Source organism: Mustela putorius, unplaced genomic scaffold, assembly GCF_011764305.1.
Source record: "Mustela putorius furo isolate JIRA1106 unplaced genomic scaffold, ASM1176430v1.1 tig00003898_pilon_pilon_pilon, whole genome shotgun sequence".
Taxonomy (NCBI): Eukaryota; Metazoa; Chordata; class Mammalia; order Carnivora; family Mustelidae; genus Mustela; species Mustela putorius.
Genome location: NW_025422047.1, coordinates 15,825,198 through 15,851,216, shown reverse-complemented (window position 1 = coordinate 15,851,216; position 26,019 = coordinate 15,825,198). Strand labels below are relative to the sequence as shown.

General features: G+C 39.6%; 1 long non-coding RNA gene across 1 annotated transcript in view; it reads left to right on the top strand.

The window, feature by feature from the left end:
• LOC123388309 overlaps positions 1 to 26,019 on the top strand; it is a 64,619-nt gene that overhangs the window by 11,192 nt on the left and 27,408 nt on the right. Inside the window, exon 2 of the long non-coding RNA XR_006602869.1 lies at positions 2,188 to 2,270. This is a non-coding gene — a long non-coding RNA (uncharacterized LOC123388309). The remainder of the gene's footprint in view (positions 1 to 2,187; positions 2,271 to 26,019) is intronic.

Here is a 26,019-nt window from a genome sequence, read left to right as displayed (position 1 = left end):
GGCTTCCTGGGAAAAGGACGAGAGGAGAAATCAGGACATGGCTATGACTTAGACCCTGTGGGACCATTTAGAAAAGACACTTATTGTGCCCATGCTCATGTCCCCACTGAGAAAATGAGGATTATTGGACATTCCTTGAAGGGCTGTGAGGATTACATGAGAGAATGATTATAACATAGCAGCTGGCATTTTTTTTTAAAAAAGCCTTTATTAAGTACTGGGCATTGCACTAAGCCTCACATTCATTATCTCATCCAATTCTCATAACAACCCAGTGAGGCAGATACCATAATTATCCCTGTTTTCAAGTGAGAGGACTAACTAGACCCCAGAGAGGATAGGTAACAAACCCAGAGGTATGGAGTCCCTGGAGGAACTGGGAATCAACCCTGCGAGTCTGGTTCACTCATGTGCTCTTCATCCAGTGCCATCTCTCACATACACTTAGACCATGTGTTCAGTCCTCCTCGTTCCTGGGTGGCTTACCTTTGGGTCACAAATGTGCACACTTCTCATTAAGGCTCTTCATTTTCTCTAATTCCTCAACATATCCTGTATTTGGCATTCCTTAGCTTTTTCTTTTGACATTCCCCCCCCACTACAACTATCAACCTGTGAGTCAATATAAGGAAGAAAATGGGAAGTTATTTTCCTTAGAAGTTTATCTACTTTTGTTTCTATAATAGAAAGTCAATACATGCCTTGAGCTAATACCAGGCATGTGTCGATTATGCTATGGAGTCCTGCTCTGAGGGTTCTCCAGACACAAAGACTGGAATCAATCACAGTAAATTCCATATGCAGGTTGCTTTCCTCCAGTTAGCTTTGTAAATTGTTCAGCACTCACATGAATTTTTTTTTTTAATGGTCATTAAAATATTCTTTAGCTAGGTCAGCCAGAAGAGGTTGCTCCAAATTTTTGAATAAGCACTAGAACCCTGAAGGGTTAAAATACTTGGGTCACTTTTGGCTACTGGCTTTTAGTTTTTAGCACTGATCACTAGCAGGAAAACCTCCCATTTTTCATCTCTCTCGAGTTATTAGATTTCTGTTTTATATGTGATCATAAGTGTTTGGAATGGATGCATAATCTGCTAGTAAGTTGATTTTTTTTTTACTCTGAAGGTACTTTTACCATATGAAAGATTGCCAAGAACAAAATGTATATGCCATGCCAAAAAATTAGTCTCACTAACCTGTTCATTATAAAGGAATTGCTTTAGCATTTCTTCACATCTCCCCATTCTGTTCCTGTTGGCCACTATTTTTAAGCCAGCATTGCTGCCTTTTCCTTACCATATTTCTCCACACAATCAAGTCACAAATGTGGCGATGTTTAGCAAGATACAAAGGTAGGTCATTTATTCTGTAATCCCCCAAAGTTCACTTGAGTAAGGATGGCACCAGAACCTTGATATTCTTCTGACTGGATGAGTGCTGATTAGAAGATAAGATACACCAGACAACTTCAGTGAAATGGATGACCACTATACATACCTGCAGAATCACACTTATTATAGTTGTCCTGATTATATATTTTAAGCATGTCTGTTCCTCTCGACAGAGAAGTCCTACAGGAAAGTTTCCATGTCATATTTGCCTTTGAATTTTCAAGCGCATTGCACGGTTCTTGGCAGATAATTTATTGTCACAATATTTGCTAAATGAATGAATGGTCATGATTCAGACTTATTTTTAAAATAGAAATTCTGTTCTGCACAAGGCACTGACGTGGTCTTTTTGGCAACATGAGATTTGGAAAACATATCTCCCACTTAACCACGGAGGCATGAACATTGTGTGTTGACCACATCCTGGGGATAAATTCTATAGTTTCTCTGCTTTAATCATTATTCTTGGTCAATATCCGGCATAGAGTGAAACCCCACAGGAGTTACTAAGTCCTTAAAAATACCTCATCAACTGAACCCACACACAGAATATCTATTTCAAATGCACTGCAGTCTTTTGGGCTTTAAGGCAAATGTTTTCTCTCTGACCAATAAAATATTTTTCCTTTGAATTGACTTTATATATATACATTTTCCCCAGTCTTGGTTGTCTTTACTTGTTTATATTTTACCATTATTTATTGTATCTATTCATATGGCAAGTTACTTTGAATTCTTTGGAAAATGAGATGGGATATGACTAAATAAATTTTTAAAATACTGCTGTCTTATGTAGGTGAATGGGATTCAAATCAGAGACTTCGGGAGGAGGTGGATGAAAGTTCTTTCTCTCTTCCATGGTCTACTCCATGATCCTGGGTAGGTCGCTTAATTCACATTACTCTTTGATTCTGTTAGTTGACGTAACTTGTTGAAAAATCGTACCTTCAAAATAGTGACTGGAAGGCTTTTTTTTTTTTTTCTTAAAGAACAGTGACTTAGTCATCATACTAAAAAGAACCAGTCACGCCTCCTCAGCAGTTCTTTCCAGCCCCAAAAGAATTGTGTTTTGTTCTTCAGGTCCTGAGGGACAGAATGCCTCATGAAGACATTCTTCTTACTTCTTGGAAAATCAATTAATAAAGCAATAGACTACATAACTGGTATCTGTGGGGAATATAAGAACAGCGTGAAACAGCCTCAAGGGACTTCAGGTTGACAAGGAACAGAGCTTGGCACTCAGCACAGGAGAGCAGTAGAAATAGATCTGCACTTGGAATCAGAACACCTGGGTTTGGCCATGCTCTGGGATCTTGAGCCTTTTACTTAATTTTTCAGACTTTATTCCCTTGCTTGTCAAATAGAGCTAATAGTGCAGCTGCAGTCAAGATTAAGTAAGAGAATGAACGTCAAAGAAGCTTACCACTTGCACAATAATATCTGAGTACATGCTACAATGAAGAAATAGTGTTTATATTTAATACAAAGTGATGGGCATTGAAGAGAACATTGGAGGTATACAGACCTGGATTCATACGTCTTTACTAGTTGTCTGGTTTCAGGCAAGGTACTTGACACCTATGATTCTCAGTTTCTTAATCTGTATAATGGGTACAGATGGAGCATGGTAGAGCTCCTAGGAAAATTGGTGGCAAAGGACAGAAAGCATGAAGTGGAGTAGCTGGCATAAAGTAAGCACTGAAGAAGTAAAAGATTTCATTTTGTGATTAATATGGCTTAACGATAGAGACTGTATATAACTTGGTGCTTAATTTTGTTTGCTTATAGCCTGTGGGTAGTGTACAAATTCAGAGAAGAGAAATATGAACTATATTTGGGGTCTCGTTAAAAAGACTTCATGGAAGAAGGGTGATTTGAGATAGACCTGGAAAGATGAGTAAGCTTTGCTTAGGTGGAATAACCAGTAGCGTTTACCCAAATTGGTTCTCTGGGTGTAGACAGCATAGTTATGATCACGCTTGAATTTTTCCTGGTCATTGTATAGCACCTAGCACAGGAGCTTGGAAATTATTTACATACATCTGTCACTCTGTGGATTCCTGGAAGAAAGGAAACACATTGTTTTAATCTTTGTGTTCCTTAGTAGTGGCTTTCAATCCTGACGGCTCTCAACTCCATGAATATCACCTAGAGAGCTTTTAAAACTACCCATGCTGAGGCCACATGCCAGTCTCACTACACAGGACTCTCAGGGTATTAACCTGGGTATAATGGTGTTTTTACAAAGCCTCCCAGGCATTTATTACATAAATCCAGGTTGAGACCCATTTCCATAAAGCATTAACTACACATGAATAGATGGTGTTCTATTGTTGAGGTGGTTGTATGGAATGGAATACGCTGGAAAACACACTGGACTGGGATTAGGAGTTGCAGGTTCTACCTGTAGCTCTGCCCTGATTGCTGGTGGTCTTTGGCCTCCCTAGGTTCTGTGTCCTCATCTGCTAAATAGGGAGGCTGGACTCTTTCTTTCCTCTACAAGCCCTGATGTCTATGATATAGCCAGCAGGCATCATCCCCGTGGTCCCCATCTGGGGAGCCAGGCTAAGTGGTGGAATCATGGGGGTGCTCCTCTTGCTTTCCCCATAAATATACTTCTTTCCTTCCCCTACCAGCCCCACCCACAGGCACATGAGAGGAGCTCAACAGGGACATCTGAAAACTGTTTTCCTCTTTTCCCAAGAAATGCCATAACATCATCAATCTGTGTTTGTTTTATTTCTAATGAGGGAAATGTGCCCTTCTTATTGGAAACACCTTGTGGAAAGAGGCAAGAGCCTCGCCCTGCAGCCTGGCAGCCGAGAGCAGAGCTGCCGGCTGCACCCCACCTGTCCCCACAGCCGAGACTGACACAGCCCCAAATATTTTCCATACGTAAACCTTTGGGAAGTTTCCTAGGCACACAGTGCAGACTAGGCCCCGGTTGCTGTTTCTGGCCAAGGTAACATAAACCACATGCCTGGAGAGGAGTCAAGGAGAATACATTTCCCCCAGAGGCAAGACACAAGTGGCACCTTCTTGTCTTAATCATGACTCCTCCTTCCATGGACCAGGCACTGGTCAAACCTGTAGAGTAATTGCAAACCTCAGAGCTGAAAATCACTGTGAACTTGGGCTAGGCCCCCTAGTCCTCCTTAGAAGGCAGCTATGCATTTTTACTCTGAATAAACAGCACAGGCGGCTAGAAATTAGAAGGACAGTAGTACATACCTGGGGGATTTCATTTGGCATCCTAGCTTCTTATTATGGATTTACCGGATAGGAGCTAGAGTGCAGACAGCCTGTGCCCTGGTCCTTGAGCTCTTTCCTAGGTCCTGGAGCCATGTTGGGTAGGAGCTGGGAGCCAGGCTGTCTTGTCCGCCATGCTGGTAAGAGTTTTGAGGAGGGACCTCTCCTCTGGCAGGTCAATGGGTGGTAGCAGCAGCCAGTCTGAGAATAGGGCATCCTGCAAGGATCAAAGTAACAGCCCTAGAATCATCTAGAGAATAATCCCTGGATTTCTGGTGATTTGTAAACAACATTTCTTTTTAGAGACTCATTTGAGCTCTAGTTAAACAATGCCACAGAAGGAGCTCGGGGTCCAGAAGCAGAACAAATTCTTCCTATCCAGTTCATTGCTTCATATCTAACCCCATCATTTCATGTACTCAGAACCTCAGCCTCCTCATCTATGAGAAGAATGGTATAGCCACTGCAGAGAAAAGGATTATCTTATAAATGAGTGGGCTCTGATGCCACGCTGCCTGGGTTTGAACCCTTCTCTACCACATTGCAGCTCTGTTGGGCAAGATGCTTCTTCTTCCTCTGCTTCACTTTTCTTATCTGTAAAATAAGATTAGTAGGGTCTACCTCATAGGGCTATTGTGAGGATTAAATGAGTTAATACTTGTAAAGCTCCTAGAATAGTGACTGTACAGAGTAAGTACTCAGTAAAAGGAAGAACATTAATTGTGCATTACAGCCCTTCACACAGTGGCTGGCGTAACATACATGGCCAGAGACTGCCAGTTATTATGACTACTAGAACTATTCACCCAGCTGGGGAAGGAACATGTGTCCTCATCTCTCATTTCCTCCCTCAGACTTCCTTTTGTGATTCAGATATGAGTCTACTGAGGTATCATCCTGGCCCTGAGGGAAGAGAAGGAAGAGTTTGGGGACCAAGCCAATAGAGCAGTGACGTCAGACTAGCAGCTCTGGCCCCATGGGAGAGCCCAGGCCCAGGAATGGCTGACCTTTCCACAGAAAGGAGAAACCACAGCAGCCCTCACTTTCCCTGGGCTCTCACTGAGTCATGCTAAGTCATTCTTGGGTCTCACTCCATGGAGAAAGATGTTTCTACAGAAGACAGAGAATTTGGGCCTAGGTCCCCAGGCTCTATGCTCAGACTAGGATGTTCTGATGGAGGCCTAGGGGAAGGATGGAGTGGGGTTGAGGGGTTCAAGCTTTCTGGGGGCTTCAAAGGCCCTCTGGTAGCTCTGGATGAGGCTGGGTATGTATTTGAAAATGAAAGTTCTCTTCTGGGGTCAGAAGAGGAGGACAGTTAGCAGACTCTGGTTGGCTCTATAGCATAATTGCTATTCTTTTCTCTAAAATTAGTCCATGCCTTATTCCTAGAGAAATGAACTTAATTTACCTTTATTTATTCTAAAAATATTAGAGTGGCAATATATGTCAGGCACAGTGCTAGGGAATGACTTCAAAGAGAATTTCATGAAATTTTAAGTAATTAATAGTATTTTCAGTTTGTAATATAGGTTCGAATATGGGTTCGAAGTCCAATGGGACATAGTAGATGGGAAAATCACACAAGGCTTCAAGGAGGAAATGATGTTGGCTTCCAGCGACGGACCCATGTAAGTTAAAATTCCACCTCTGCTACTTTGTGATCTTGGAGAAGTTATTTTAATCAGTCTGAGCCTTGGCTTCTCCACTTGTAAAATAAAGACAGTGGCACCATCTTTAAAGATTTTGCATGTGGACTGAGATAAATCATAGAATAGTGTGCCAGGAATGCTGTAATTAACAAATGGCAGCCATTTTTAATCAGTGAAAATCTGCATATGCCTAAAAATTCCATGGGGGAGTTTTTTGCAAAATTATGGCATAATTACTATTCATGTTTTTATTTTATTGACAGTTGAATCTGAGTCTATAACCCTGCAGTGAGGATCATTGAAGATTGTTAGGTTTGCCCAAGATCCACCAAAATTCTAAGTATTCAGGAGTGAGTTCAGGTGGTGAGTCCCTGTGCACATATGGCCAGAGCTCATGAGCCAAACTTCCACATATGCATTCACATGCCACTTCTGTCCATGGCAGAAGACTGCTACAGAAGCCTAGCCTTATAGGAGGTCTTATGGGGTCATCCACACAGGCTGGCTACATCCTGAAGTTACATGGAGAAGAGAAAGAGATAGGATGTCTCAGCAAGACTCCAGGACATTCAGTTCATAAACCATGTGATTCTGTCTGTGGAAACCTCTGTCTCCATAGTGAATGAAGGATCTCCTGTATAATGAATGACCCTTCCCCCAAACTATCCAACTAGTATCTATAGAGCATCAACTTGTGTCAGGCCTGTGAGTTACATGTGGTTGCCACCTCTATGATTTCTGTATAAAATGAGAATAGCAGTAGCATTCTTGAGAATAGTTGCTTTAAGCCATTCGGCAACAAACTCCGATATCTATAAGTATTCTTGGTTCCTTCTGCTTTTGCCATTTTCCACCAGTTGTACGGAACCTGGTCTCCATTTTTATTTGTTGAGATCTCTTCCTCTCCTCTCATGATCCAGACTGTGCTGTATCTTGAAGAGACTTGATACTCATTTAACCAAAAAGAGACTTGAAAATGGACTTGGGTGTAGCCAAGACTAAATGGAGTTCACTCCTCACTCATCTCCTCTTTCCGTGCACCTAGGATTATGTAATTGTGAGTTCTCTTATGGCAGTTAGGGATTAATTTATGTGCACTGTACAGTTGTGACTCAGAGATTGTTGTTTTCAATGAGCAATCTCCAACTAGAATACACACTCTTTGTGGTCAGGCATCATGTCTTTTCATTCTTTCATGGTCCAGATTTCTTTCAAGGGTATCATTAAAACAAGTCTCAAAAAACAACTCCCTAAAATAGGGCCAAAGAATATTTGACACCTGCTTGGCTATAATGCTACTGAGAGAATGTAGTAGTTATAGGAATGTTATGGATATTCCTAAAATGCCTATTATTCAAAGCTGGCTTAGAATATGATAGGATCAGGTTTGGTCCTCACCTACCTCTCCATTCATCTCACATTGTACCCCTCCTCACTCTTTAATCTCAAGAGTTACTGGTTCTCTTGAAGCACTTCACAGATGCTACTTTGTACACATTTTTCCCTTTGTCTGGAGTGTTTTCTCCACCCTTCACTCCCCCCACACATACCCTGCTCACTTTTGCCAAATTAACTCCCACTCACTCTTGAGAATTTACCTCAGTTACCACTTTTTCAATGAGCCTCTCCTGATTTTCCTCCCTACAGAAAAATCCTTTTATTTCTCATACTCTTGCTGCACATTTACTTACTCTTCCTTTAGGGAACTTAATACCTAACACATTTGCTATGTAATTGACCAGCATCAATATCAGACTTCCTCTCTAGAGAGTAAACTCCATGAGGGCAGGGCTTGTGTCTGTTATTCATTCACTACTTCTTCCTTAGTACCTAGCATGTATTAGAAACCCAATAAATCAAGAAAACAAAGAGGCAACCCATGGAATGGGAGAAGATATTTGCAAATGACAGTACAGACAAAAGGTTGATATCCAGGATCTATAAAGAACTCTTCAAACTCAACACACACAAAACAGACAATCATATCAAAAAATGGGCAGAAGATATGAACAGACACTTCTCCAATCAAGACATACAAATGGCTATCAGACACATGAGAAAATGTTCATCATCACTAGCCATCAGGGAGATTCAAATTAAAACCACATTGAGATATCACCTTACACCACTTAGAATGGCCAAAATTAGCAAGACAGGAAACAACATGTGTTGGAGGGGATGTGGAGAAAGGGGAACCCTCTTACACTGTTGGTGGGAATGCAAGTTGGTGCAGCCTCTGGAGAACAGTGTGGAGATTCCCCAAGAAATTAAAAATAGAACTTCCCTATGACCCTGCAATTGCACTCCTGGATATTTACCCCAAAGATATAGATGTAGTGAAAAGAAGGGCCATCTGTACCCCAATGTTTATAGCAGCAATGGCCACGGTCGCCAAACTGTGGAAAGAACCAAGATGCCCTTCAACGGATGAATGGATAAGGAAGACGTGGTCCATATACACTATGGAGTATTATGTCTCCATCAGAAAAGATGAATACCCAACTTTTGTAGCAACATGGACGGGACTGGAAGAGATTATGCTGAGTGAAATAAGTCAAGCAGAGAAAGTCAATTATCATATGGTTTCACTTATTTGTGGAGCATAACAAATAGCATGGAGGACATGGGGAGATAGAGAGGAGAAGGAAGTTGGGGGAAATTGGAAGGGGAGGTGAACCATGAGAGACTATGGACTCTGAAAAACAATCTGAGGGTTTTGAAGGGGCAGAGGGTGGGAGGTTGGAGTACCAGGTGGTGAGTATTATAGAGGGCATGGATTGCATGGAGCACTGGGTGTGGTGCAAAAATAATGAATACTGTTATGCTGAAAATAAATAATAATAAATCTTTTTAGTGAATTATTTGAGATGAATGTTGACATTAGGTACAATTAGTACCTAATTATTTAATGAGAATCTAATATGGGAGAATGTGCTGAGGTTAACAGAGGATAAGGAGAAAGAAAAATGTTATGAGCTATTAAGGTGCTAACAGCAGAAATTATATTGGGTGATGGCAGAGTAGATAAAGGAGCAGGTGAAGTGAATATGGAAACTGAATAATGTTAGAAAGCAATTAGTATATATCTGTTAGTATCTGTTAGTATACAGAATGGAATAGGCTTAACTCATGAGGGTGAGGAAAGGCAGGTAGAGGTGATAATAGAACTGATGTTTTAGAATGTCAACTAGTGGCCCAATTGAGTAAAAGTTTATTGATTACTTTTCAATTACTGCATAACAAATTACTCAAAACTTAGTGGCTTAAAACAACACTTATTGTCTCACAGTTTTGATGGGCATGGTTTATTTGGGTCCTCTGCTCTGAGTCCTCACAAGGCTGGAGTTAAAATCTCATCTGAAGGCTTGACTGGAGAAGTATCCACTTCCAATTTCACTTACATGGTTGTTGGCAGGATTTGGTTCCTTATGAGCTACTGGACTGAGGGTTCCACACTGGATAGTAGCCAGGGACCCCCCTTTAGTTCCTTGCCTTGCAGGCTTCTTCACAGGGTAGTTCACAAGGCAGCTGGCTTCATCAAAGGGAGCAACTGAGAGGGCAAGGAGAGTAGAACTAAAGGAGAGAGAGCAAGACAGGAATCACAGCCTCCTGTAACCTCATCTTGGAAGTAACATCTTATAATTTTTGTGGTACTCCATGAGTTAGAAGCAAGTCCCTAGATCCAGACCATGCTCAAATTGAGAGAATTCCAAAGAAGTCATAGATTAGTGGGGAGGGGACTATATTTCAGACACTGCCTAACCCAGTCTATGATGGCTGGTGCCAGTTAGAACTGGAAAGAAGAATAAAATTATTATGTTTACATTTCAAGGGTTAATTGTGTTAAGGCTAATTAGTAGGCATAAGAGACAAGGTGAACAAGGAGAACATGGCTCAGAGTCCTGCACATGGTATAAATTCAAGTGGAAATACTGTGATAAAGCATTACTTTCTGCTTCAGTCCTGTCTTGGGAAGTACCACCAAGACAGAGAGAGAAAACGGTGATAAAGATAGGAAGAGATACAAAGGAGATAAGCAGAATTTTGAGATAGGTACACTTACCAAACTCATGCTCTGAGAGCAGGCATAAGCACTGAGAAGTCTATTGTTCCTCTATCTCACAAGATTCCTGCCATACTCCACTACTTACCACCTCTGTGGTCTTTTCTCCAGCCTCCCCCAACCTTTTTAAAAACATATTTTGTTTATTTGAGAGAGAGGGCACTAGAGAAAGAAAGCAAGCACCAGTGAGGCAGAGGGAGAGGGAGAGGGGGAAGCAGGATCCCAACTGAGTGGGGAGCCTTGTATGGGGCTCAATCCCAGGACCCTGAGATCACAACCTAAGCTGAAGGCAGTCACTTAACAGACTGAACCACCCAGGCTCCCCATCCTCACCTTTTTAAAGCTTTATTCATCTTTAGAGAGAAATTGAGAGGGAGAGAGAAAGAAAGAGAGAAAAAAGAGAGTGGGGGGAAGGGCAGAAGGAGAGGAAGAGAATCCCAAGCAGACTCCTTGCTGAGTACAGATCCCGAAGTGGGGCTCAATCCCATGACCCTGAGATCACCACCTGAGCAGAAATAATGAGTGGGACACTCAAACAACTGAACCACCCAGGAACCCAGGCCAGCCACGTTTGAAAGTCAAGAGAAGTGCTGGTCACATAAAGGGTCACAAGGGTATTTTGTTGCTACCCCAAGATGGTATTCCTATTGTCATTAGGGGCTGTTTGTTTTGTTAACTCTCTTCTGAACATGTGCTGATAAGACTGTGACCAAAAGAGGTCAAGATTGAATAAGATTACCTCAAACGGATAGCAGAAAGCTTTTGGAAAGAAGCACCATTATTTTGACGACAATCTTTTCTACCACAATTTCTTCTTATGGGTGAAAAGAATTATGTATATAAATCTTTCTCCCCAGGCAACATTGTAGCTTCCCAGGGTTATCAGAGCTAGATTTGATTCAAATGAAATTGTATGCACTGCAGCATGTGGAGAGAATTGTAACTGGACATCAAAGGAGAAATTCAGAATGGTTATAGGAAAATTCTGCTTCCTCTGGTTGTCTGCCAATTAATACATTGGCCCTGTCAAAAGGACATGGATTAAACTCTGGAAGATGAGCTTGGAGATGGGAGGTTGCTCTCTGGCTTCTGTGACAAGTGGGTAGCCTGCAGGTTTTGAGAAGAGTTGAAGTGAAACCAAATTTATGGTTCACTTTGCAAATAGTAGAGGATTGCCTAGATCAAAGAGAAATAATCTGGAGGAGTATGCTTCCTCATCTTGGCACCAGAAAGAATTCCATTTGTATTTTTACAAGGATTGGAACAATTCAGAACCTGACTACTGGTCTATGCCATAGAGTGAGACTGTGGGTCTCTTTCTGGGTAGAACATACCAAATGTCTGCGTTCTTGAGATGCTCTGGATTCATTTAGATCTCATGCCTTTTGATCCCCTTACTTTTTCCCCAAGGATAAAGGTTTAATGTGGAGGAGGGTAGAGGAGCGCTGGGATCTGATTTCAGCTCTGCATTGATTCAAATGGTAATCCTGAGCAAGTGATTTAACTACTTCCATGAACCTTGGATTTCTCACTTGGTAAAATGGCAAAAGTAATACCCACAGTTCTTACTGCTCATAGAGTTACCATGGAGATTATTATTATAGGTAAAAGCTACTTTATAAAATATAATATGTGAACCCACCCTTTCCCCATGGTCATCTTCATTGCACTGATTTCTTATTTACCCACTTATTTGTCCAACCGTTTATTCCCACCAAAATGAGCTCATTTTCCCTCTTATTGGCCTTAATTGTTTTTATTCCTTTTCCCTCTCACATCCATCCTTGCTTTCGTCCTTTTATTGTGTTCCTTAAGTATTTCCCTTACTCATTAATCTTTTGTTCTCTTTACCTGTCCATCTTTTCCATTGTCTGTCTTGACTTCTTGGTCAGTTCCTGCCCTCCATTCCCTTACTCTGTCCTGTGTCCATTTCACTCCTTCTCAATACCATATTCCATCTCGAGTTGCCCCAAAGAATTGCTCAACTTCCCATCTCACTGCTGGACTGACCTTTGTATTGGGAAGCATCATTGAAGAGCCCTGCCCCCAGAACCACGATGATGAGCTTTGTGATCTGAGAAATGAGTATACTCACTAACAAACTATGATACTATGACTTTATATCTCCCTTTTGCTGATGAAAAGACCTATCTTATCTACATTTGTCAAAAGTATAAACTTAACAAATAGCAATAGATAAAAACAATGGACTACTTATAATATGTAAACACTATTTAATTTAGTTATGTGACATAGTATTATTTGAGGGTGAAATGCAATAAGTAACATTTCCAGGGCAATATGTCCAGAATTAAAATCCAAGTCTGTGCTCTATACCTTCCATCCTACTGACTTCTGAAAATTGTTATTTTTGTGATGGACCAGGAATCATCTGACAAAAGAAGGCACAGCAGATGCATAGATAGAACAATGTCCTTAAGAGAACAATGGAATGCAAGAGGACTTGGTCAAGAGGACTGATATATTTCTTTCTTTTTTTTTTTTTTAAGGTTTTACTTATTTATTTGAGAGAGAGGGAGAGAGAGCACACAAGCAGGGGGCAAGGGCAAAGGGAGAGAGACAAGCAGTCTCCCTATTGAGCCATGAACCTAATGTCGGGCTCAATCGTAGGACCCTGAAAACAAGACCTGAGTCGAAGTCAGATGCTTAGCTGAGCCACCCAGACACCCCTTAACTGATCTAAGAACCTAAATGGGCAACAAAGTTATGCCAAGATTAGGGATTTATCTTCCTCAGGACTAGGATTACCAGATTTATAAAAATACGAGTCACCCAGTAAATTTGAATTTTAGCTCAAACAACAAATAATTTTTAGTGTAAGTATATCCCATGCAATATTTGGTACATACTTATACTTTAAAAAATCGTTGTTTATCTGAAATTCAAGTTTAACTAGCCAAACTGTATCTTATTTGGCAACTCTTAGAGCCCTCAAATACTTTGCCTTTTCTGCCATGACAGACCTTGTTTTCCTTTGTGATATAGCTAGTTTTTAGCATATTTCCATAGTCCTTAAAAACACAGAGTAAAACTTAAGCTTTCTAACTATGATTAAAAATTCTGATGCAATCCAAGAAAAGATATATTTGACTATACAAAAATCAAAATGTTTTAAGTGGCAAAAAACACCATAAACCAAGTAAAAGACAAATGACAAATTGGGAGGAAATACTATGAAATGTCACAGATAATGGACTAATATACCTAATATTTAAATAACTTTTATCAGTTCTGATAGTTTTTTGGTGGTATCTTTAGGGTTTTCTATACGTAGTGTCATGTTTTCTGCAAATAGAGCTTTACTTCTTCCTTACCAGTCTGATACATTTTATTTCTTTATGTTGTTTAATTGCTATGGCTAGGATTTCCAGTACTACGTTGGATAAAACTGGTGAGAGTGGGCATCCTTGTCTTGTTCCTGACGTTAAGGAAAAAGCTTTCAGTTTTTCACCATTGTATATAATGCTTGCTATGGGTTTTTCATAGATGGCCTTTGTTGTGTTGAGATATGTTCCCTCTAGACTTTGTTGAGGGTTTTTATCATGAATAGGTGTTGTATTTTGTCAAATGTTTTGGCATCTATTGAAGCGATCATATGGTTTTTATCCTTTCTCTTATTGATGTGATGTATCATGTTGATTGATTTGTGAATACTGAACCACTCTTGCAATCCAGGAATAAATCTCCCTTGATCGTGGTGTATGATTTTTTAAAAATGTATTGCTGCTTTTGATTTGCTCATACTTTGTAGATTATTTTTGCATTTATACTCATGAGAAATATTGGCCTGTAGCTCTCTTTATTTATGGTGTCTTTATCTGGTTTTGGTATCAGGGCAATGCTGACTTCCTAGTACGAAGTTGGAAATTTTCCTTCCTCTCCTATTTTTGGGAATAGTTTGAGAAGACTAGGAATTAACCATCTTTAAATGGTGGAATTTGCCTGAGAAACCATCTGGTACTGGACTTTTGTAGTTTTGTAGCTTTTTGATTTTTTGATTACTGATTCCATTTCTTTACTAGTAATTGGTCTGTTGATACTTTGTATTTTTTTTCTTGATTCAGTCTTAGACGACTGTATGTTTTTAGGAATGTATCCATTTCTCCTAAGTTGTCCAATTTGTTGGCATATATGTTTTCATAATATTCTGTTGCAAGTGTTTATATTTCTATGGTGTTGGTTGTTATTTCTCCTCTTTCATTAGTAATTTTGTTTATTTGAGTCTTTTGTTTTCTTTCTTTCTTTCTTTCATCAGTCTTGCAAGAGGTTTTTCAAGTTTGTTGATCTTTTCAAAGAACCAGCTCTTGGTTTCATTGACTTGTTCTATTATTTTTTTTAGTTTCTATATCATTTATTTCTGCTGTAATTTTTTTTCTTTTAAATATTTTATTTGTTTATTTGACAGACAGAGATCACAAGGCAGAGAGGCAGGCGGGGTGGGGGGTAGTAGCCTCCCCACTGAGCAGAAAGCCCAATGTGAGGCTTGATCCCAGGACCCTGGGATCATGACCTGAGCTGAAGGTAGAGGCTTTAACCCACTGAGCCACCCAGGTGCCCCATTTCTGCTGTAATCTTTATTATTTTCTTCCTTTTGATGGGCTTAGATTTTGTTTGCTCTTCTTTTTCTAGCTCCTTTAAATGTTAGAACAATAAAATATTTAGGAACAGACTTAACTAAAGAGGTGAAAGACCTGTACTCTGAAAACTATAAAACACTGGTGAAAAAAATTCAAGATGATATAAAGAAATGGAAAGACATTCCATGCTCATGGGTTGGAAGAACAAATGTTGTTAATATGCCCATTCTACCCAAAGCAATCTACACATTTAATGCAATCCCTATCCAAATACCAGTAACATTTTTCACAAAACTAGAACAAACAATCCTAAAATTCCTATGGAACCAAAAAAGACTCCAAATAGCCAAAGCAACCTTAAAAAAGAAAAACAATACTGAAGGTATCACAATCCCAGATTTCAAGCTATATTACAAAGTAGTAGTAATTAAAACAGTATGGTACTGGTATCAAAATAGACAAATAGATCAATAAAATAGAACAGAAAGCCCAGAAATAAACCCACAACTATATAGCCAATTAATCTTTGATAGCAGAGGAATGAATAGATAATGGGAAAAGACAGTATCTTTAAGAAATAGTGCTGAGAAAACTGGAGAGCCAGATGCAAAAGAATGAAACTGGACCACTTTCTCACACCATATGCAAAAATAAACTCAAAGTGGTTTAAAAACCTAAATGTGAGACCTGAAACCGTAAAAATCCTAGAAGAGAGCACAGGCAGTAATCTCTCTGACATTACCTAAAGTAACATTTCTTTAGATAGGTCTCCTAAGGTAAGAGAAACAAAAGCAAAAAATAAACTATTGGGACTACATCAGAATAAACATCTTCTGTGTACAGTGAAGGAAATAATCAACTAAACTAAAAATGAACCTATTGAATTGGAGAAGATCTTTGCAAATGACATATCTGATAAAGGGCTAGTATCCAAAATATATACAGAACTAATACAATATCCCCCCAAATAAATAATCCAATTTAAAATTGGGTGGAAGACTTGAACAAACATTTCTCCAAGTCATCCAGATGGCCAATAAACACATTAAAAGATGCTCAACATCACTATCAGCAGGGAAATGCAAATCAAAACTATAATGATATATCACCTCACACATGTCAGACTGGCTAAAATCAAAAACACAAGAAACAACTGTTGGTTAAGAAGTGAAGAAAAAGGAACTCTCTTGCACTGTTGCTGTGAATGCAAATTGGTGCAGCTATTGTTGCAAACAGTATGGAGATTCCTCAAAAAATTGAGAATTTTTTGAAAATTTCTTATGCCCCAAGAATCATGCTATTTGGTATTTATTGACAAAACAAAACAAAAACAAAACATACTAATTCAAAGGAATGGATGCATGCACCCTTATGTCTATTGCAGCCTTATTTACAATAGCCAAACTATGGAAGCAAATGAAATGTCTAATTGATAAATGGATAAAGAAAATGTGGTGTGTGTGTGTGTGTGTGTGTGTGTGTGTGTGTGTTGTGTGTTGGAATACTATTCAGCCATAAAAAAGAATGAAGGCTTGCCATTTGCAATGATATAGATAGAGCTGGAGAGTATAATGCCATGTGAAATAAGTCAGAGAAAGACAAATACCATATGATCTCACTCATATGTGGAATTTAAGAAACAAATGAACAAAGAAAAAATAGAAAGACAAACCAAGAAACAGAGTCAATTGCAGAGAACAAACTGATGTTTACCAGAGGGGAGGTGATTGAGGGGATAGGGGAAAAAGGGGATGGGGATTAAAGAGTACATTTATCATGATGAAAAACAATGAAATAAAATGATATTAAAGAATAAAAAACTTTTAACAATTGAGGAAAAACACAAAATGCTATAGGAAAATGGACAAAATATATAGATAATTCACAAAAGGAAATAAAATGGCCCTTAAACATGCAAAAAGGATGTTCATCTTTAGTAATAATATGTAAAGTGCAAATTAAAATCATAATAGGGGCACCTGGTTGGCTCAGTCAGTTAAGTGTCTGCCTTTACCTCAGATCATGATCCCAGGGTCCTGGGATCAAGCCACACATTGGGCTCCCTGCTCAGCTGGAAGCCTGCTTCTCCCTTTCCCACTTCCCCTGCTTGTGTTCCCTCTCTTGCTGTATCTCTATCAAAAAAATAAATAAAATATTTAAAAAAATAAAAGAATTATGCTGATAATCTTTCCTAACAGACTAGCAAAAATTCAAAGGCTTGGAAATTGACTCTTGGAAATGCTGTGGAGAAACAAGCTCTCTCATACATTGCTAGTAGAGTGGAAAATAGTAAATTTTCTCATGAGGAGGAATTTCAAGGCATGTAATAAAAATATATATATATATTTTATTTATTTATTTGACAGACAGAGATCGCAGGTAGGCAGAGAGTCACGCAGAAAGAGAGGACGGGAGGCAGGCTTCCTGCTGGGCGGAGAGCCCAGTGCGGGGCTCGATCACAGGACCCTGGGATCGTGGCCTGAGCCGAAGGCAGAGGCTTTGACCCATTGAGCCACCCAGGAGCCCAAAACTCATATTTTTAAGTGATCAAATTGTTAAGTAATCATAATACCCCCATCTCTGTCTCTGTCTCTCACATACAAGCACAATCACACACAAACTTGCAAGCAAAAATATCAAGAGCTAGTGACAATAAAACAGTTTGCCATTAAAAAAAACCCACAACTATATTATGCATTTACCAGTAATATTAATTCTAATAATTTGCTCTGGGCATACATGTACAATAATAAAAAAATACATATACACAATGTTATTCAATGCAGCATTATTTATAGTGTATAAAAACTGTATGTATATATTATATATAAAGTATAAAAAACTACATAGATATCTAAGAAGCTTAGTTGAAAGACCCAATTACATATTATAGTAGTATACAGTAGTATACAGCTATCAACATGAATGAGGATGAACAAATATGATGTAATTTCCAGGTGATAACATTAAGTAAAAAAGCAAAGAACATATAAAGTATGTTAATTTTTGCATAGGAAAAAAGAGTTTTGACTTTGTAAAGCATGTGAATGTTCTACGTATTCAAAAATTAAAATGAAATCAATAAGGGAAAGGAAAGAAAAACCTAAACCTGAAAGTAGAAAGAAACAAATTGTATTTCAAATAAATATGATAACCACACTGTAGGGAGAGGGAAGGAAGGAAGGATGTTATATACATAGAACTATTTCCTAGCTCTGTTGAAAGGACTAAGAATGAAAGATGCCCAGTAGCAATGATTTTATTTGAAATCCAAATCTTGGTCTCCAACACTGTTAGCCACTAAAAGTAACCAAGGCTTTCTCTGGATAAATTGTTGACTCCAGGGAGGGAGCAGAGTAAGTAAAATATGAGTCTGGAACATGTTTTTATTCAAGAATGTAAAAAAGCATTTTTTAAAAATCATGAGGTCTTGTCACAAGAACCAAAGTGCTAGCTAAAAAGAATTACAACTAGCCAAATCTGGGATAATTGGACCACCAAAATACTTAAATACAATAATGAATTATAAACCATTAAAAAAATTAAAAATCATGATACTGATAATAAATACATAAATGTAAGTAAATTTATGAACACAATTTTTTTACTATATATCCATAGTCTTGACCAAAGTTGAGCATGGAAGGTGAGGCAGTAAGAATTGAGAACAAATTCTCAACTCTTTGGTTCCATTTCAGCAATGATTTAGAGACACTGAATGCTTACTAGGTCCCACACTTTGTGTTGCAATATATATTAACAGTATCTTCATGATTCTCACAATGAGACACTTTACAGATGATAAAAGCTTGTCCAGCATCTTATAATAAATGGAGGAGGCATGATTTTACCAAAAATTATGCTTTTTCCATTATGTCATGGCACACCCCAAAAGAAAAGAATGATTTCTAAATAAAAGCATCCCACAGATGGGATTTCTTTTTTCTTGCCTTTCTTTCTAAAGGATGTAGTAAAGTGCTAGGGATGATATTAAATTTCTAGGTAAAGACAATAATGACATGAATTTAATTAGGTCTCTTGGGTTTGCAAACCATGGTCCACCAACTTCATATACTCTCTAGGTGGAATTTCCTAACTTTCCCCAGGAGGTGCTAATTGCACAACAAAGAAACCCCTGAAGCCAGAAGGCTGAGTTCCATCCCTGACTGCAGTTTACTGGCTGTAAAAGTGTACTTCATAGGGTTGTTTCAGGGGTTAAATGAGATAATGTACACATAAGTACATACAGATGTAAGTGCAAGTATTACTGCTTCACTCAGGTCTCTATGCTCCCCAACTCTTCTATGGTAAAGCAACCCCTTAACTCACTAAGAACAAAACAACACTTACAAACCACATCAGTGAAGAAAAAGACCTTAGTGAGATCCAGTGACACCCACTGTTTCCTCCAACACATTGTGCAGAATGTTCCTTTCTCAGCAAGGAGTCCATCAACTGCAATTAGGTCAAGAATTCTAAAGCTCTAGAGAGAATAAAGGGGCAGAAGCTTGGCAGTGATTTTCTCCAAGGCCCACAATCCTGAACCAGATGTGGTTAGTCTGCGTCGAGGACTGAAGTCCTCATCGTGGTTCTGTCACCAACATTGCATGATCTTGTCATCACTTTCCCTGCATTGAGCTCAGTCTCATTATCTGTAACTGAGGGCAGGTGCTATACTTCCTGAGACTATGTTAATCATAGTCTTCTTCTCAGATCACCTCTAGCTGAAACAGCTGAACTGCTTGTTAAAACACACATATTCCCCAGATCCCACCCTATGGCTCCCAAATTCAAAATCCCTGGGTAGGCGCCCCTGAGTGGTTCAGCTGGTTAAATGACCAACTCTTGATTTCAGCTCAGGTCATGATCTCAGGGTGCTGGCATGAGCCCTTGTGGGCCTCTGCACTTGGGGGAGTCAGCGTGAGGATGCTCTCTTCCTCTCCCTCTGCCCCTCCCCTCCCTGCTCATGCATGTATATGTACACTCTCCATCTCAAATCAATAAATTTTAAAAAAACAAACAAAAAACTCAAACCCCCAAACCCCAACAACCCTGGGCAAAGGATCTGGAATCTGCATTTCTATCCCCTTTCACCAAGTAATTCTAATATAAACAAATTTGAGAACTATTGACCTAAATGCTTTTTCAGATAAAGAACTCTATGGTCTAGATCAGTGCTTTTTAAACTTTTAAATTTCTAAAGTACAGAGGGTTTGCTCTGCGTTACTGAACTCCCAACTGCTGTTACTCATGATTTCTGGATCACACTCTAAGTAACAAAGCTTTATGCGATATGACACCGTCATAGAGATTGGTTTGCTCTTTGGGATGAAAAGAATATAGATAATGGTAAAGGGTGGGAGGTGGCTATAAGCATGGAGAGAGACCTCAAAGATTAGCTTGGCTTGAGTGAAGAAAGTTGATTGATGCATCACCTTTGGGTGACTTTGCTCCCTAGGAAAGAGAAGTCACAAATTTCTAGAGAGCCAACTTGGTTAAGTCCGCCACTCTGTTACTTCCTAGCTATGTGATCTGCCGTGTGTGATTTAAGTTCTTGGACCCTTAAGTTATGAATCTGCAAAATAGAGACCACAAAATACCTGAGAATTGCTGTGAAAATTAAATGTGATCACATATATAAAATTCCAAGCCCAGTGCAACAATAGCTATCTTCTAGGGTTTGGGGGGACACTTCCCAAGCCTTTACATAGTTCCCTGTGTGGGACTGCTCATTGACACCTGTCCCTCTCCCAAAGATACCCACCACCTGGAGGGTAACCACCTCTCTACCACTAGAAAACTCTTGACTTTCCCAGACTGCTGAGTGATTTATTACACAGCTGCTTTCCCAAACTTGGAAGGCTGATGGCAATGGTGCTGGAGACAGATGGGAGAGCTGGAGTCCAGTTGCTTGTCAGTGATGTTCAGTGGACACATTTATAAGGCTTTCACACTATTCTGGGCATCCTCCATGATTAGCCAGACACCAAAGCCTGCCTACTGCACACCACATGCCGGCAAAGTAAGCTGCATACACACCCATGCTGGCCAGACCCTGGGGCAGCATAGTCTCTCTCTCCTGCTTCCTTTCATTATTTTCTATGTGGTTGTGGTCAACATGCCACCCGATTTTTCATGTGAAGTCCTTTAAATTTTTTTTGACAGGCACTACTGTCCCTTTCTCCCCCAGATAACTGGCTAAAAAAGAGTTGCAATAATACCAACTTACTGTGGAGAATTTTCATCTCTCTTCATAGTCATTTGGAGGAGTTATCAAAAAATATTTCTTTAGCAACTGCAATTTGCTTAGCAGCATTCCAGGTGCTCGAAGGAACTTATAACCAATTGCTTGGTCAGGCTATATGAAGCAAACCATGAAAGTGGCTTTCTTTTCCACCTATTGTTACCCCTTGTGTTGTCTTCAAGTTTGACTGTATATTGGAATCACCTAGAGAATTTTTGAAGAAATACTGATGTCTTCAGGTAATCTTTGTCTTTGTGATAAAACTTTTCTTGTCTATTATTTTGCAGACTATGTATATGCCCTAAAGAGTATAATTTAGTTTGCCCCCCGTTTCCAAATAAATAAAATTACATTATATGATAAAAAAAATACTGACCTCTGAATCCATACCACAAATTCTGACTTAATTAATTTGGATGCTGCTTGGACATTGGGAATTTTAAAACCAGATAAGATTGAGGATCACTGTCTTAAGAATTAATAAAATCCACACAATATTCCTGTTTCAATATTTTTCTTTTTAAATTTTTTCAGCATTGCAAAATTCATTGTTTATGTACCACACTCAATGCTCCATGCAATATGTGCCCTTCATAATACCTGTCTCAATTTTTTATAACCATTTGTTGTCAAGACCACCATTTACAAAAACTTTTCACCAAAATAATCCATGTCAAACCTCAAAACAACCCCTTTAAACAGTCTGAATTTGTATATTATTTGAATATTTGTATTTTAACCTCAATTTGAATACACTTCCCAAGCCTTTACATAGTTCCCTGTGTGGGACTGCTCATTGACGCCTGTCCCTCTCCCAAAGATACCCACCACCTGGAGGGTAACCACCTCTCTACCACTAGAAAACTCTTGACTTTCCCAGACTGCTGAGTGATTTATTACACAGCTGCTTTCCCAAACTTGGAAGGCTGATGGCAATGGTGCTGGAGACAGATGGGAGAGCTGGAGTCCAGTTAGAGCTCTCAGAGAGGTTAGAGCTCTCAGAGAGGTTAAATAACTTGTCCTGGGATAGACAGCTGGTAAAGGGAAATGATCCTTAAATCCATGTGTTCTGGCTCCCACTATTCTTTCCACCACTTTGCAAGTCCCTTAATTCAGAGTTTGTCACTGGACAGCATTCATTAGACCATAACACATCTCTATCTAGCTTGTATAAACATGCACAACAAAACCCCTCTGATTTCCTTATTGTCAGATAAAAGAAATCTTAATAAAGAAAGAGAAACAGTGTGAATGAGAAGACAGGACCTTCCTGGTTTGGTGGCCAATACATGCCCTTGACATATGTAATTCAGCATGGTACTAATTGCAGAAGTCAGTGTATGCCAGCCAAAGGCTGGGTACCCAAACTCATCTCCAAGAGCCATAAATCATCTTGGGAGAGAGGCCACAGCTTCTTCCTTCTGTGATGAAAGACATTCTCAGTTCTCTGAAAGGTTACAAAGGTCCTCATCTGAAGACAGAATCATCTGTTGATTCCCATAAGTATAGATATTAGATCAAAGGGTGGCTTCTCTCCCAAGCTGACATAACAATATGTTGATCTGGAGCCTCCATGCCTGAGTTATTCATAGGAAATAACATAAATGCTTTCTAAAACTATAACTCCTTGGAGACATGAAGTTACAATTTTATCCACAACTCCTAAACACAACTCTTGAGTGTTTTATTACCAGGATGGAATAGAGCAGTACTGGCTAATAAAACAGATTCTTGACAATTTCTCTGAACCTTATCAGGGATCCCAAAGTTTAGGAGTCATGCTCTTGTCTCAGGCCAATGCCACAACTAATGGGAAGCTTATGGTCAAGGGATACCTATTGATCCATGAGTCAGCATGGGACAGAAACTTAATTAACATGGCTTTGGTCCAGTTAGGCTTCCATGGACATTTGGGCTTCAGGAAGACACCACCTAAGTAAACCACTGTTCATTCTAAAAATAGTTGTTTGAATTAATTTCCCCATACAGTCTGCAAACATTCTATTATTCTAATCAGTTTGTATATATAGGGTCTCACCCATAAATGAAAGTATGGATACATAATGAAGAAGAGAGAAATGACATAAATGAAGAAGAGAGAAAGATCACAAATGGAACTGTTAAAATTACTAAAATCACTTTAAAAGCTCAAGAGTTTTAAACATAAAAAAATGACCTGAAAAATGAAAAAAAAAAGACTAAACCTAACAAAACTATATATTAATTGAATCTTTAAATGCAATCAAAACCATATTTCTCTTCACAGTTTCTCAGTCTCAGAAACCCGGGACACAGGTCTCCAAATGCAGACATGGCAAATTCCCTTTTGAAATGATAAACCTTTGGCAGAGTCAGCTACAAAATTTGTGGGGCCCACTGCAAAATGAAAGTACAGACCCTCTGTTAAAAATTTGTTGAAAATTTAAAGATGGAACTTCCAAGGAAGATGGTAGAGTAGGAAAATCCTAAACTCACCTTGTCACAAAGATACAACAAGATAACAACTGTATCAGTGTACATACCTCAGAAAACGACCTGAAGACTGGAAGAACATACTCATCACAGCTAAATGTAGAGAAGAGGACACACTGAAGAGGGTAGTAAGGGCATAGACACCATTGGGAGCCAAACAAAGGGAGGAAAGCCATGGGTCTGACCCCCATACCAGGCACCCTAGGCATGGAAGATCTGCATGGGGAGACAGATCCCCGTAACATTTGGCTTTGAAAGCCAGAGAGGTCTAACAATCAATGGGGCTTAATACCCGGAAAATTAAAAATCAGCAGGCTCAGTTCTAGGAAAGCCAGGAGGGCAGAGTCATTGCCTTAAAGAGACAACACAACAAACAGCCCCTCAGGATACAGCATGTGTCACGGCCAGCACGACAGATTGACCAGGAAAACATGAGGGCTAAGAGGATGGTGAAAAGAAATTAAGAGACAAAGAGATGGGGGTAGGAGGGACACTGAAGATGATGTCCAACAGTGCCAATTTTATTCCACATCTTACAAGCATTTATAAGGCAGACCACAATAGGAGGAGTAATACATCAGTACCTAGTCAGATGACTGCAAGTTTCTATAACAAGTTTACATTAATTACAAGCAAACCTTTTGATGCCAGGTAGTCTCCTCTAAAGCCATTAGCAAAACAATCAACCAGGGAGTGGATATGGGAAGTACAGGAACAAAAAGGACCTCTAAGAACTCATGACTCTGATCACATTGTTCCCTTCCGCAGGGAGAGTGTGTGGGAAGTCACATAGGTGAGTGCACGACACATAGCACAGACCCTTTTCTCAGTGTCACTCAACTTTCCCTTCCTTAACATTGTCAAGGTGTCTGGACTTTGAAGGAGACACAAGTCAGGGCCTGGTTTGATCCTCGACTCCAACCATGCCATAGCCTCCAACAAGAATGGAAGCAGCAGTTTGAAAAATCCCTGGGATATATGGGAAGGGGATTTATTTACTGATCTCAAAGCCTGTGCTGTAGAGGTAGGGATTTGGGGGAGACCTCTCCAAGAACAAAAGAGTAGGGAGGCCCCACTTCCCTCTCTCACACCCCAGCCTACACACATAGACACCTTTGGGAACCAGTGCAGCTCCAATACTTTCCACCAAGTTTGCTAAATTTGCTCTGTGCCATTTCTGTAGATCCACCCTCTCCAACTGGGTAAGTCTCAGCACATTTTTTTTCAGGTTACTGAAGGTCCCCTCAAGAAGACCAGAGTGGATCTTGTTGGCATTGTGTGGACCACCCCTGCATACTCCTACTACTAGCCCCTTCCAATAATCCCTTGGCTGGAGCCCACTCCAAGTGATGCCACAGGACTGGCAATGTGAAAGCAGCCCCAACAGAAACTAACACCTTTCCAAAGTGACTCCTGCCACCAGGGAGAGGGGCAAAATAACCATCCACACCAGCCCAACTGTGGCGCCAGCATTTGCCTTACAGTTCAGCCCTACTGTTAGGGAAATGTCAAGTCCAGGCAGCCCCCTGATTGGTCCAGTAAGACAGGAACCAAACCCTCCTCCTACAGGCAAAGAGAGATATCGCAGATGACTGGACTAAAGGCAAAAGTGGGTCAGCCACAACAGCAGGGTGCCAACAACACACATAGGAGACACCCCTAAAGCACCAGGTTCTGATGAATAGAGGACATTGCACTATAGGGTACTACAGGACCTCTTCTTCATAAGGACACTACTTTCTAGAGCAGGTGACATAGCTTACTTTCCAGAAACACAGAAACACACAAAGTGTTGGATAAAATGAAGAGACAGAGGAAACACCCCAGTGAAAGAATAGAACAAAATCACAGCAAGAGAGCAAAATGAAACAGAGATATGTGATAGGCCTCATAGACAACTTAAAGCAATGGTTTAAAAAAAGAGAGAGAAATGGTCATAAAGATACTCAGTGGACTTTATAAAAGAGTGGAGGACCAATGAGATCCTCAAAAAGGACATAGAAAACATTAAAAAAATCAGAGATAAAGAACACAATAACTGAAATTAAAAATACACCAGATGGAATAATTAGTACACTAGAGAATGCATGAGAACAGATTACTGACCTGGAGGACAGTAATGGAAAGCAATCAAGCTGAACAAGGAGAGAAAGAGAGAAAAGAATAATAATAAATGATTATTATGAGAGAAAATAATAATAAATGAGGCTAAGTGAAGTCAGAAACACAATTAAGTGTAATAACATTGGGATTATAGGGCTCACAGAAGGAGAAGAGAGAAAAAAGGATGTAGAAAATTTATTTAAAGAAATAATAGTTGAAAACTTACTGTGTCTGGGGAAGAAAGCAGAAA